The 14,193-nt window shown below is 38.8% G+C and overlaps 1 long non-coding RNA gene across 1 annotated transcript; it reads left to right on the forward strand.

Annotated features, from left to right (window-relative positions):
* The first annotated feature begins 12,506 nt into the window (after positions 1 to 12,506).
* LOC149267582 (uncharacterized) lies at positions 12,507 to 13,486 on the forward strand. The gene is made up of 2 exons (XR_016253121.1): positions 12,507 to 12,773; positions 12,877 to 13,486. It is a non-coding gene; the product is annotated as an uncharacterized LOC149267582 (long non-coding RNA).
* Positions 13,487 to 14,193: the final 707 nt, after the last annotated feature.

Raw genomic sequence — 14,193 nt, forward strand, 5'->3', positions numbered from 1 at the left:
GGTTATTTACCTGTTCCTTTTTTAATGAGATTAAATGTGGGAAGAAACATTTGCTCATGACTTATGTTTATTTTTTAACGAGCTTGAACTATGTACTAAAACTGCTCGATACAACGGTCACTTCTTTGAATTTACCATAAATAGCTTTGTTCTTTCAAAGATCGTACTGCATGTTCAATTTCTTCATCAAACTAGTTAGAAATGAACAATATATGTTTAGAAAATGAGTTAGGACACTAATATTTTACTCGAAGTACGTAAAAGTAATTTAAAAGTTTTTTTACCTCTCATTTTACCATTTCATTTGAACTTTGGGTTGTTGGAGCTTTGGAGGTGTTTGCCCCCTTGATTTTCATCAACTGATTTTGGGATATCCTGTGGACGATTTTTGGTGCCGTCTAGACCAAGTAGGAGTTAAACCTGAGCTCTTTCATTTCATCCTTTCCATTTTGCATTCTAAGCCTGATTTCTAGTTTTTTTGAGCCTCTGGGGTTTGAAAAACTTGCCCTGGCTCCATCTCACCCTTTATGTATCGAAAGGTGCATTGGATGTTAGCCTGTCCACTAGCGAACTGACATGCAATGCACCCAGAACACAAATGTAGGTGCGATGAGCGCAGGGAAGAAACTTTATGCACAATTTTCAATGGAAATTTCTACTTGTTTCTAACCAAATCAGGATCTAACTCTTCTCTTGTTTATTTTCAGAGATTCATTGGAGCAAGATGACCATCACATGGCGAGAATGTGAGCATGAAGAAGATTACATGCTTTCCTTACATGATCCAGTTATCGTAAATGCATTGCGGAACTGTGGCTTGTTGAAGTTTTTTCGCATCTCTAGCATGAGACAACAATTCAACTTGCTGCAGTATTTGCTCGATGCTTGGGATCCTACTAGCCAGGTGTTCTAGATTAGGGGAAAATCCATCCCCTTAATTGTAGTGGACATCTATTTTTTGACCAGCTTATCGAGGCGGGGTGCCCACATCTCCTTATCAGGTTCGACCCATGGAGGTGAATCTGTGAGAGATTATGTTCACAGGTATTGCAGAGAGGGATCTCAACCGAGTAAAGACGACAAGATCATCATCTGAGATGTCACTGATAGGTCTTTAAGGACCATTCTGCTCACTTTTGGTAGGATGGCTGGTGGTGCGGCTCTTCATGTGGCCAACCGATCTTATATGTGGTATGCCTTGGAATGTCTCGAACCGAAGGTGTTCAAATGGTGTGATGCAGTACTCCTTGTGATGAAAGAACAGTTGACCAAGGTGAAAAGCAGGAGGTTGAAGAACTTTGGATATGGTTCTATTTTGACCGCCTTCGCCTTGGAAAAGATACCACTGATGCAGTCGTAGTATATTGCACTTGGTTTACCTCTACCGACTGAACCATGTATGCAGAGATGGGTTGACCATATGTCTAGCCATGCTGGTCAGTCTCAGATTTCCTTTTCTGATACCTTCTTCCGGTGGTTTGATCGTCAGGAGATGGTTTATTCCGAGTATCCATATGCTGGTACGGACTTCGAGGGTGACCGAGATTTGGTACTGCCGGCTGGCGAACAGTGGGGTGCCATTGGTAAATTCTTTGACCATATTCCTATTTAATGTTTCTCTTTTATAATTTCCTTGTGCTTCATTCTATCAAGACTAATCAGAACTCATGTGCTCGTGCAGATGTTGGTCTAGTTCGGCCAGTAGTACGTCTGAGAGTGCCAGTTGTTGCCCCAGCAGGAGAGGCTGTTGGAAGGGCTATCCTTCGCGACCTCGATGTGGCCGAGACTCTTTCAACATTACAGGATCAGGTCGAGGGCCTCACTCTCGGTATTCCAGATGTGAGGACTGATGAGCTACCTTTGAGGTGTCAGCGACATACTACTGGCGTGCCAAGTTGATGGACTAGGCTTTTACGCATGATTGCACATGCGGTGACTTGTTATCATGAGCATCATTAGACTAGGGTTCCCCCTAGCATTTTGTGTTTTGGGTCATTTGACCGATTTTGTCTTGGTTACAGAACGTTATGTGAAAACATAAATAGTTATATATATATATATATATATATATATATATATATATATATATATATATATATATATATATATATATATATATATATATATGATTTTCAGAGTTTTATTTTAGTTAAGTTACATGATCCAAATGCAAATATTGATGAAATGCCTCTTTTATAAATGTCACAAATGTCTATCTAACACATAATTTGCCAATGAGTCGGTTAATGTGTTTAAGTTACTAGAAATATGCTAATATTGACTAAAATCAAATTGCCTTTCCAAAATCTTGACCCTTAGGAACATGCGATAAATAGCTGGATTTTGGACAGAGTAAATACTAGTGAGTTGTAGTATGACGAGTTGTGAGTCTAGCCTGACAATCAGTCGGCGTATGACATGTGTGATGGCATCAAAGAGAAGTTCTATCAACGCGCTATATTCAACGATGTTATTCATTGATCGACCGATACATACCCCTCTGAAACTTACTAACTCGTCGTTTGGATCAAAAATGGCCCAGGCCGTAGAAGATAGGTTCCGCGAACTACGACTTGCTCCGTCGGCATATCCAACCATGACTCCAATAGGTTTGACATCTACAATAAATGTAAAAAGTGGATTACTTGACCAAAACAAATACTTTAGCGAAAACAAAAACGTAACAAAAGCAGATAGGTTACTGTACTGAATCACGCATAGTAATGCTTAAGGTACAACCCGTTACAAGGTTGCGCCAGTGGAATCCCATCATAATCCATCAACTCATAGGCTCCTTTTGCTAACACTCGCTTAACAATATAGGGGCCCTTCCATAAAGACTTGAATTTACCTGCTCCCAATTTATCGGATTCTTGGTCATAAAGCAAGACCAAGTCACCTTCTAAGAAGACATGAGGTTTGACATTCTTGTTGAGCTATGCCTTGACGCGTTTCTTATGGGCTTCGTTATCCAAAGCGGCATCACGACGGGTTTCATCCAATTGGATTAGTTCCAAGAAACGAGCCTCCTCTTCTGAAGTTCCGGGGAGAAGGTCAATTGCGAGTTTGAGGGACAAGATTTCACACTGAATTGGTAAGATTGCTTCTAGTCCATACACTAGTTGGAAAGGTGTAAACCCGGTTGCATTCCTTACTATTGTTCGATATGCCCACAAGGTTGAGTACAGGATCAGGTGCCAACTCCTTTTGTGAACTCCAATCATCCTTTGTAGCATGCGTTTCAGGACTTTGTTGATCGCTTCAACTTGTCCGTTGGCTTGTGAGTAATATGGAGTAGAGCTATCATGCGACAACCCTAATTTGGCAGCTAATTTGACCATCATGTGATGGTGAAAATGCGATCCATGATCTGTGACTATAGCCTGTGGGACGCCGAATCTGGCGACTACATGATTGAAAAAGGAAAGGGCAGTTTTTTCACCAGTGTTATCTAATGTAGGCATCGCCTCGGCCCATTTGGTAAAAGAGTCAACTGCGACTATGATGTACCCATGGCCCCCAGTCGAGGTGGGGTTACATGTCATGAAATCGATGCCCCATTTGGCAAATGGCCCAACAGCAACTATTGGCTGCAGAGTTGCAGGTGGTCTTGTGGTTTTGCTACCGAAAATTTGACAAGCATGGCAACTTCTGACTGCGGTTATGCAATATTTAAACATTGTTGGCTAGAAGTATCCTGTTCGTAAATTTTTGCGTTGTAGCGTAACCTGATTGATGCCCCCCACACGTGCCTGAATGGCAATCATTCAGGACTTTTTCGCCCTCCTCATGAGTGAGGCACCTCCTCAAAACGGTATCAACACCATGACGGTAAAGTGTATCACCGACAATCATGTAGTCCTTTGATTGGTATCGAATACATTTTTGTTCAGATCGTGAGGTATTAGGCCCATATTTTTGGGTTTGGAGATAGATGATTATATCTCCATACCACGGATTGCTTGAAGATATCATAAACAAAGATTCATCCACAATTGTTTCTTCGGATGTTTCATCGTTGGACGACGATGGGAGATCACATAATAATTCTGTGAAAACAAGGGCTTTCTTTGATTTGGATTTTACAAATTCTAGATCAAACTCTTGTAGAATTGCTATCCATTTTGAATATTTTTCCCCCAGCAACTGTCGCGACAATATATAAGTCATGGGGTTGCAATATGACAGAATGGTAGTTTTTCGAAAGAGGATGTAGTGTCGAAATCTCTATATCACTTGAACTATTGCTAGCGCTAGCTTTTCAACATAAGAATATTTTCTTTCTGTATCATTTAAGTTCTTACTCAAATAATATATAGCATGTTCAATTCTGTTGTCTTCTTGTACTAAAACCATTTCAATGGTTGTATCCGCTGCAGCTAGATACTGGTTAAAGCATTTTTGATAATCGGGAGCATACATTAATGATGCTTTCATTAGAGATTCTTTCAGAGCATCAAAGGAAGCTTGCGCAACCTGATCCCAGACAAAGGGCACTTCCTTTTTCAATAGGCAGGTATAACCTTTAGCAAGTTCGGCGTAATTTGGAATGAACGTCCTCAGAAAGTTTGCTTTCCCTTCGAGTTTCTAAATCTGAAGCAAATTCGAGGATGGAGGAAAATTTATGATTGCCTGAACCTTACATGGGTCGAGACAAATCCCATCCTTTAAGAGTACAAAGCCAAGTAAACAACCAGAACTGACACAGAACGCACATTTGTGTGGATTTAGTCATATCTTGTGGTGTCGGAAACGTAGAAATATCACTCTTAAATGCTGCGGATGATCAATACATTTTCACGAATGAGTTAGAAGGTCATTGAGATATGGTTGAACGATGCTTTTAATGTCATGGAAGGCATAATCCATTGCCCTCTGAAAAGTTGTCCCTGCATTCTTTAAACCAAAGGGTAATTTTCGGTATGCGAATGTGCCCCACGGACAAATAAATGCAGTCTTTGACGGGTCCTGTGGGCAGATATTTATTTGATTATACCCGGAGAATCCATCCATAAATGAAAAGATTTCACATCTGGTGCATTCATCAATTATCTGGTCAATAAAGGGTGTAGGGTAGTTGTCTTTTGGACAAGCTTGATTTACATCTCTATAATCGACACACTCTCTAATTGTTCCTTGTTTTTCATAACAGGAACAATGTTCAATACCCAATCGGTTAGAGGAACCAAGTAGATGAAACCAGCATGGAGAAGTTTTTCAACTTCTTCCTTGATGGCAGCAGCTTTTTTGTGGTGCACCTGCCTTAGGCATTGTCATACTGGTTTGACATCTGGATACATTTTAATTTCGTGTTCGACGATACTCGAGTCAATGCCTGGCATTTCATTATATGACCAGGCAAAGACATCTTTGAATTCGCGAAAAAGAACGCTATATATTTCCAGTTTTGAAGGAGAACAACATTTTCCAACATAAATATTCTCTACAACATCTGTTTTGGTTGAGATATTTATGGCGATAGTCTCTTCAATGTTGGACAAGTTTCGCTCAGAATCCACCATGTTTACAATATTTGATAGGAAATCAAAAACTGAGGGATGATGAAGGTCATCAGGATTATCTTATTCACAATCCGGAAGAAGGGAATGATGGTGGTAATCTTCCCATGGTGCCCCTTCAATTACCATTGATTGAACAATTCATTCGTCGGTGTAATGCACTCGCGACCAAGGATCTTAAGGGGTGCCATATTCCTTAGACCTATCTATCCAAATGCTTGATGAGCGTTGCTTTGGATTTGCCTCCCATGCTAAAAACATTGATTGCTACAATATTTCTATTGTGCTTGGAGGCAATACTCTCGTATGATCCATGTTCATATCGTTTTCTGAAATCTTTTGTATTGAAGATATCATATTGCAGGTTCCTACCCACGCTACTTTCGCCAGATTGATTGGAGGCGGGAAGGAAAAAGTACCCATTAATACAGGGTCTTTTAGTAGGCCTACTCCGATATTTTGAAGCGAATGGGTGCTTCCATGGATCATCGGAACGCTTCCTGTAACTTGGGAACCATTGGGTAGGAAAGTTTGTTGATCGACGATTGTAATTCCTCCTTGAAAAGGAAATGCAATCTTCCTAAAATAGGTCGACACAACAGTAGCCATAGCATATATCCATGGTCTTCCCAGTAGGATGTTGTAATCTAGATTTCCGTCGATTACTTCAACATCTATTTCTACTGTTTTCCCCCCTAGTTCAACTTCCAAGTTACTTAGAATACCATATGGGGTATATGTTCGTCCATCGAATGCTTTTAATGTCGTCGATGATCTCGACAAGGTTGGAGATCCTAAAGTTTTCCAGCAAGTCATCGACATAATACATGTAGATGCTCCCTCATCAATAATTGTTTGGCGAACACTTTTGTTGAGGGCTTTCACTTGAATGAGGAAATATAGTTGGGTTGGTAACTGCGGATCATATCCTTTATGATTAAAGGATACAAGATTGGAATCCTTTGGGTCTATCCCACTGATAGCTAATAATAATGCCTGCTTTTGGGATGGGAAATTTTGCAGTACCTCAAGTGTCGACATAGCGGATGGCGATTGGGCCAGATATTCCACTATATTATAATGTTGTGCTGCTCTAGCATGAGGATTAAATGTCGATTTGTCTACTACTCCCTTTAGCGGTTTTATTGTCAGTTCTGGAATGATGGGTGGCACAACTTCTGTCGAAGTTTTTGTCGAACTACTAGGTTAATCTTTATCCTTGTTGTTCGACAGCTGTGGATTTCCATAATCTTTGTTCCTTGTCGATATCAAATCATCATTTTGCTATTTCGAAACCGACAACATTAGCACTTGGGACGGGGAAGCATTTTCACTAGCAACCAGATTTGTTCTTGGATTTGGAAACGGATCAGTCAATACTGCTGAGGTTTTTGAATTCTTGATGAATTTTTTAAGCTCACCCTTATGTAGAAAATCTAATGTCCAATGATCTTCATCGCATATAAAGCATGGACCTTTTGGTTTCCTTTTTCCGTGTGGGTTTGCAGAAGATTTTTCGGGTGATGATTCCTCATGTTTCTTCTTCTTCCCTTTGTTTTTCTTCTTGCCTCCTGGTTGCTTGGTTTCTTTGCCTTTGTCTATTGAGACGACATTTACTTCCGAGGCGAGAAGTTCTTCTTTTCCATTTTGACTAGAAATCTTACGGGCCTTTTTAGATGTAGCTCTTGTCGTCTTCGTGTCTGTCGTGCCAATCACGCTGTCGCCGGAATGAGAGTCATTGTTCGATTTAGGAGGGGGAGGAACGGAAAATTCTGGTCTAGGTGCATCAGGTATTTTATCATAGAGCGTGCCCGACTGAGTATAGATCAAGTCTAGATATTGTGCATGAGCAATAACCTGCTCTTCGGTGACGACTCCCCCTTTTGCCACATCTTCTATAATGGAAGGTAACAAAGACTTGATAAACCATTCAACTAAAAGATGATCAGGAACATATGTTTTTACCATTCTACGACGACGTCGCCACTCATGAATATGATCAAATATGTGAGTGGCCATTGTTTGTTTGAAATTGGTAAGAAGTTCTGTTCCCGTTTCGTACCTTATCGGTAACTGAAAATGGGTTAAAAAGGTTGTGGCTAGGGTACTGAAGTTGTCAAACGAATCTCTGGGCAATTCGATATACCATTTGGCTGTGAGACCAATTAACATCCTCTGAAAAGGGCAAAGCCTAATCGAATCATCTTTTAGGGTGTTTGATGAACACCACAGATAAAAAGTCATCACATGATTCGACGGATCTTCACCTGGATTTCCATTAAATTTAGGAATATCTGACGGAAGTTTATGTGGAATTGTGGGCCACCAAGGGGCATAAGTGATTGGATCGTTTGTTAACCGATTTAGATCTAGTAAATCTAAAGTCGCCACGAAGGGTAACTGTTGATTCAGGTTAGGCGAAGCATACCCAGGATAATGCATTTGATGCTGGTAACTTTCATAAGGTTGGTGGGAATAACCATTGTAGAATGGTTGGTTTTGGTCGTTTTGAATGTACGACTGCCCACTATTTGCAAAGATTTTTTGCTGAGATCCTTGGTATACTTGTTGGAATTGCGGTTGTTGGTATTACACCAGCCATGGTTGTGACGCCAAGTGTTGTTGCCCAATACTAACTGTTTGACCAAGATGAGGGGTAATCGTACCCGTCTGGGCCTATTTCATTCCACCAATCGGCAATTGTGGTTGAGTCGCAGGGTCAAGAGGCTATTGCATTACAACATGAGAAACCTGAGGTTGGCATACAACACGCAGCGCTTGTACTTGTGACACTGTCACAATAGCTGGCGTAGTTGGTATATTTGACATAGGTAAACATTGTTGCATTGAATATACAACTCTTGGTTGTTGAGGTAGTATCGATACCCAACTGCCAAATGTAATTCTAGCATAACCTGAATTTTTTTGTGAACTCCCGTATGACTGTCCTCCTGGAGGAGACAATGAAATGGTATACTGCCCCCCATATGGTGGTAATCTGGTACTTAAAGGAATGGTTTGCTATTGAGGACCAGACTGCCCAAATTGACATCATGAAAGATCAATTTGTTGAGACCCAACATAAGAGTTTTCGGATACTATTCCGGATGAACAAACAGGAACAGACCATACTGTCGAAATAGCCCCTGAGTGGGCCCCTTCTAGCGATTGAGAGCTATTTGATATAGATGGTATGCCAACGAACATTGTTGGAGCGACAGCACGAAGTTCTGTCATCACTGTGTCAGACGACACAGTCTTAGATGTCAACTATTGTTCAGACATTTCTAGTCTATCCAAAATATTACCTAGCGATTCTACAGGAGCTTCTGATGGCGGTGGACTAATTTCTGATGAAGAAGGATATAGATTGATGCCGACTCCAAATTGTGATGGAGTACTAGATGGAGGATCCTCCATGATCTCTTCTATAGCAATCAAACCAGGTGGAAGAGGTAGATCGTCAGGTCTGTAAAATATTTCTGGTGTTGAAGAAGGTATGGAATCTGCAGCAACAGATGTTTGGGGAACAACACTCTCTGAACCAGTTGTAGATGAAATTGGTTCAGTAACACAAGTGTTTACCCTCAAACTATGATCAATACTACTGTCCTTCGGTGGCTACTGAACTTCTTCTGACGTCGTTGGAACACTTGTTCTAACTTTACCAAGAGATTTGGAACCGGTTAAACAAGTTCACTTTGTTCGTAATAGTTTCGATTCCGAAGACAAAGATGGTTGACTCGTAAGCCTCTGCGAATGACGGGGTTTCAATTGACTTTCTTCCACAATTTCGGATTACTCGATCAACTAAAAATCAAAGGGGAAGTATATTTCCGAATTAGATGAATTTTAGACGCTTTGACACAACTTGTCTTTTCAATTTTAAAGAGTCGAGAAAAAACAAAAGATGACTCTAGTCGCCTTCGATTTTTAATGAGCCTAAAGTGGCAAGTTCTCAGATGGACCTTTTCTGTTAAGGAGTCTGAAAAGGAACAAAAGGGACTACTCTAGAAATCTGGGTAGAGGGATTACCAAACCAATCGCAAAACTACATAATACTTTTTACGGTACAGCAGTCAATCTTCCTAAATGCTATGTTCAGTGCATTGTGATCGATAGGGCGACAAACACGGCTTCCTATGGATAAAGGATAAAGCCTATTGTGGTCTCCCAAAATATACAAGACGGTACGTGGGAGCACAAGTCCGTATTGGCACTTGTCGTCTCAAAGTGGAGGAATCACCCAACCAACAATGAAAACAACAGTTACCACGTTTTACAATGCTGGAACACGTTTGTGCACTTCAAAAATATCGGAGTGCTACATTTCTGTTCAATGACAGAAGGTCCAAGGGTGTTTCCAGCTTGACTCATTCTAATGTGTATGGTCCTATGCCAATGGATTTTGTGATATGATATTTATATTATGTGACATTTATAGTAGTTATGTCTCTAAGGTCATGTACATAATTCTTAGAGGCCTTGCATGAGGTGTTGAGTGAGTTTCAAGAGTTTAAGGTGCTTGTGGAAAACCGGTATGGGAAGAAAATAATTTTTTTTAGATGATAGAATGGGAGTGAGTATCCCTCCAACAAATTTGAGAATTTGTCTAAGGAGAGAGGAATCGAACAAGGGTTGACATTGCCATATAATCCAAAGTAGAATGGATTTATTGGAAGGAAAAATAAGGCATTCATGTGGGCAATGAGGGCTTTGATCCATGATAAGAATTTGCATATGCTCTTTGGGGTAGATACTTGCAACACATTTGTGCATTTAGAAAACACGTGTCCTCAAAATATTTTGGAGGACTAGAATACTTATTAGGCTTTCAAAGGAGTGAAATTGAGTAGACCCAATTTCTCATCTTTGGTGACACATTTAATGTCCACATACCATTTGAGAAAAGTACTATAAATGGATCCTTTAGTAAGAAAGGGGATGTTTGTTTGATACAATAATACTTCATAGATTATAGGATACAAGACCTTTAGTAGGTTGCATGTCTCGAATATATTAGTGTTAGAGGATCTAGAGAAAGATATTCTCAAGAATGAGGAGGGATCCATAGCACTAGCATTAAGGGCATAGTTTTGTAATGAGAAGGAGGAGTGAGATATTCCTTCGTTCTCTTTGATGAGGAGGTGATTAGAGTAATATTTAGTCAATAGCGCATGGAATGTTTATTTATGTTGAAAAGACACTTAGATAGTTCATGGTAGAGCCAAGGAGGGTTGATTTGATAACATTCAAACATTTGGTGAGGTACATGACACATCTAATGGAGTTTTGAAGCTTGCATGCTAGACTTGGTGGAGTATAGTTAGAGGCTAAATATATGGATATTAGGTTAGGAGTATAATGGACAAGAAGAGTACCATCATACCTAGGATCATCTATTACATACTTAGTACCACTTAACTTAGCAAAAGCATACATGAAATATAGTGAGTTGTGAAGGGATATGCCTTACAAAATGGTCACTAGATTATTTGGTGTTCAAATGGGAACCAAAATGATTTCCTATGGCAATTAAACATATCCAAAGATGTCCAAACATATAGATATCGGGTACCATTTGGGAGATAGATAGGGTGGCCTAGAATCCCTTTCTTGGGATGAGAAGTGTTAATTTTGTATTTAAAATTTCTAGCAACTAATATGATTTCCTTGTTAAACTTAACTTAGTAAAAATAAATTAATTAATTGAATTAATTATTCTTAGATAATTGAATATATTTGAAAGATTAAATATTTAATTATTTTAGTGACTTAGATCCAATCTCAGCCATTAATTTAATTAGGGTTAACCTAATAGGGCTAGGATTTAACCCTAGCCTTCTTTTATGTTGGAGATAAAGTGGGGCTAGGATTAAATCCTAGCCCTCTTTTAAGTTGGAGATAAAGTGGGGCTAAGATATCTTTTAATTTGGAGATAAAACTATGCCTAGGGGCTAGGTTGAGTTTGAGAAGGAGTGAGATATTCACGTGGGGCGGGGGTTAGTTTGATGTAAATGTTTGATATTCAAGTTGTTAGGTTCCCACGCTAACCCCGTTATTTATGTAAATGAGATGGAGTCATAGTCAATGTGAATAAAGCCCATATTAATAATTGTAAGTGGTTAACGCAATTAATTAAGGGAGCATGGTATTAGATAGATGGTATTAGTAAACCATGGTATTGACGCATGGTATTGCATGTAAGAGTCATATATAAAGGATAGAGACTCCCTCCCAATGGCATCGTGTGTCTTATTTATTTTTTAGTCTAGGGTCTAAGAGGCAAGTGAGCGGTTGTCTGTCTGCATATTCTGTATTTGGCATCGTGTGTCTTATTTATTTTTTAGTCTAGCGTCTAAGAGGCAAGTGACCAGTTGTCTGTCCACATATTCTGTATTTGGGTATCTTTTGCAGGTTAATAGCATAACACCAGTGGCTATACAAAGGCTATCCACTTTGAGGAAGGCTTTTAGAATTATAGTCCTCATAACTTGTGAGAAACATTAAGCAAGAAACATTAGGCAAGTGACAGGATTTTTTTAGGTAATTTTCAAATGCTTGTTATTTGTTTGTGACAAAAAATTTTATTTAGGTTTTCTAATTTATTTGTAAAAATATTTATGTTGAATTGAGGCTCATGTGATCCAACAAATGTAATGTCATAGGATGAACCACTGGTTATAAAGGCTTCACAAATATAATATCATGTGATGGCTGAATTTTTTTTCATAAATATTTATGTTTTAGAAATTTAATATTTATTTATGTGATGGAATTAATTTACAGGAAAAAATAATTGAGAAAATGGTTGTCAAAGAAGGAATGCAAGTAGAGGTCTATTTTGATGCGGGAGGATCTAAAAGTTCTTGGGTTGAAGGAGTCGTTAGAAGCATTAACGGAAATATTTGTGTGATAAATTTAAAGATCTTAAAAACTAATGAAAAGTCTCTGCGGAAGGTTAAGAGATCTATAAGGAAGGGGGAAGTGTTGGTGGAGGTGGTGCTGAGTGACGTAAGACCCATTCCGCCACACACACATCTCCCAGTAGATTTTTTACCTGGAATGACAGTAGAGGCTAGGGACAGTGATTGCTGGTGGCGTGGCTTCATCGTCCGACAGGTTCCATGTGAAGGTCGCAACCTCTGGTTAGTTTCCCTCTCTCATAATTTGATTTTAAAGGCGTTTCCTCGATCCGACTTGCGTCCTGCTCAAGAATGGCGAGGAGGAGGAAATTGGATTTCAGTGCCTCAGGTTTGTTCCCTGGGTCCCTCTTCATATCTTTTGGTTTTGTTGATTTCTTGTTTTGAATATAGACAATATTGATCTATATTGATATATGTTGTATGTTATGCAGGACGAAACCCTTGAGATCGCGGAAGTTCTCAGGGATTTAGGCAGGTGGATAGCATGGAGTGAGTTTCTGCAGGTTGCCACTGCAGAATAGTGCTGAAACAGCATAGTGCTGAAACAGTCTTTTGTGGAAGGGATAGGATAGAATAGATTTAAGAGTTGTACTGATTTCTCTGTTTATTCAAAAGTTTTTAAGGGTTTTCAATTATTGTTGACTGTAATGCCCCTCCTGCCATGCTCTTTTCATTCTCACTTGCTGGTATATTTGGAAGTGGAGAAATGGTCGTATTTTTCAGGGCTGCTGTAAGTCTCTTGATTCCATTTTGATTACTATTTGGGGGTACATGCCTTCTCACTGGCCCTCTAAACAGCCCTTCTATTTATCTGTTTATGTTCCAGCTATGTGCTCCATTATGTATTATCTATAGGCTACTTTCTGGAGGGTTTCTTCAGATTACATATGCTACATTCCGGATATTAACAGAAGTTTACCTTTTTGAGGAATTCCGGATAGTTTCAGCAGTTGTTTCTTTTGGGGAATTGTTTCCACCCCATTCAAATGATTTTGCTTAATATGGCTGAGGTTTTCAAATCCTATGTATAACTCATCATTATATATCCTTAATATAATTTATACCGCTTTTTTTTCTGAAAAAAAAACAAGGTTTAAAATTTTATTCCAGATCTGTAGCAGGTCCTTTATTCTCTTTTTTTCTCAAGATTCCAAAACCAGATATATTAATGTTCAATACTTTGGATTTCTATCATTAAGTTTTGCATTATCACATTGTAAAATCATATTGAGCGAGCAAACAAGCAAATGTACAGTGCATGCTTATAAATTTTTTCCAATTCTAAATTTAAATGTTCAATTCGCCAGTGTAATTAATATACAGTGCATTCCTTCATTATTTTGTAGTTTTGTTTTCTTCGATTAGCGTGTTGTTCCAAAATAAAAGGAAAATACTCTTCATCGTTCAGTCTCTCCTGTTCTCGAAACGAAAATTCGATGTTATGATACCAGCTGAAGTAGATTTAATAATGGAGTAATTGTTAAACAAACATTTGACTTAATCAAATTAAATAATAAATTATTTTGTATTTTCATTTTTATTTTTTTAAATTTAGAGAGATGTAGTCAAAATGTTTAGATAACAAACACATATTCCACTACATTGTGTCTTTTAATTTAAAATATATATATAATATTTTGGTTATGAGAATAAAGATGTTTTTGGGCATATGTTATTGATAAGTTTTGATATTGGCCCATAATAGAGTACCAAAACTTATTTACATGTTAATACTATTCATGGCAAAT

This window comes from Pinus tabuliformis, chromosome 6 (assembly GCF_031772625.1).
Source record: "Pinus tabuliformis cultivar Carrire ecotype Pingquan chromosome 6, CPIR1, whole genome shotgun sequence".
Classification (NCBI taxonomy): Eukaryota; Viridiplantae; Streptophyta; class Pinopsida; order Pinales; family Pinaceae; genus Pinus; species Pinus tabuliformis.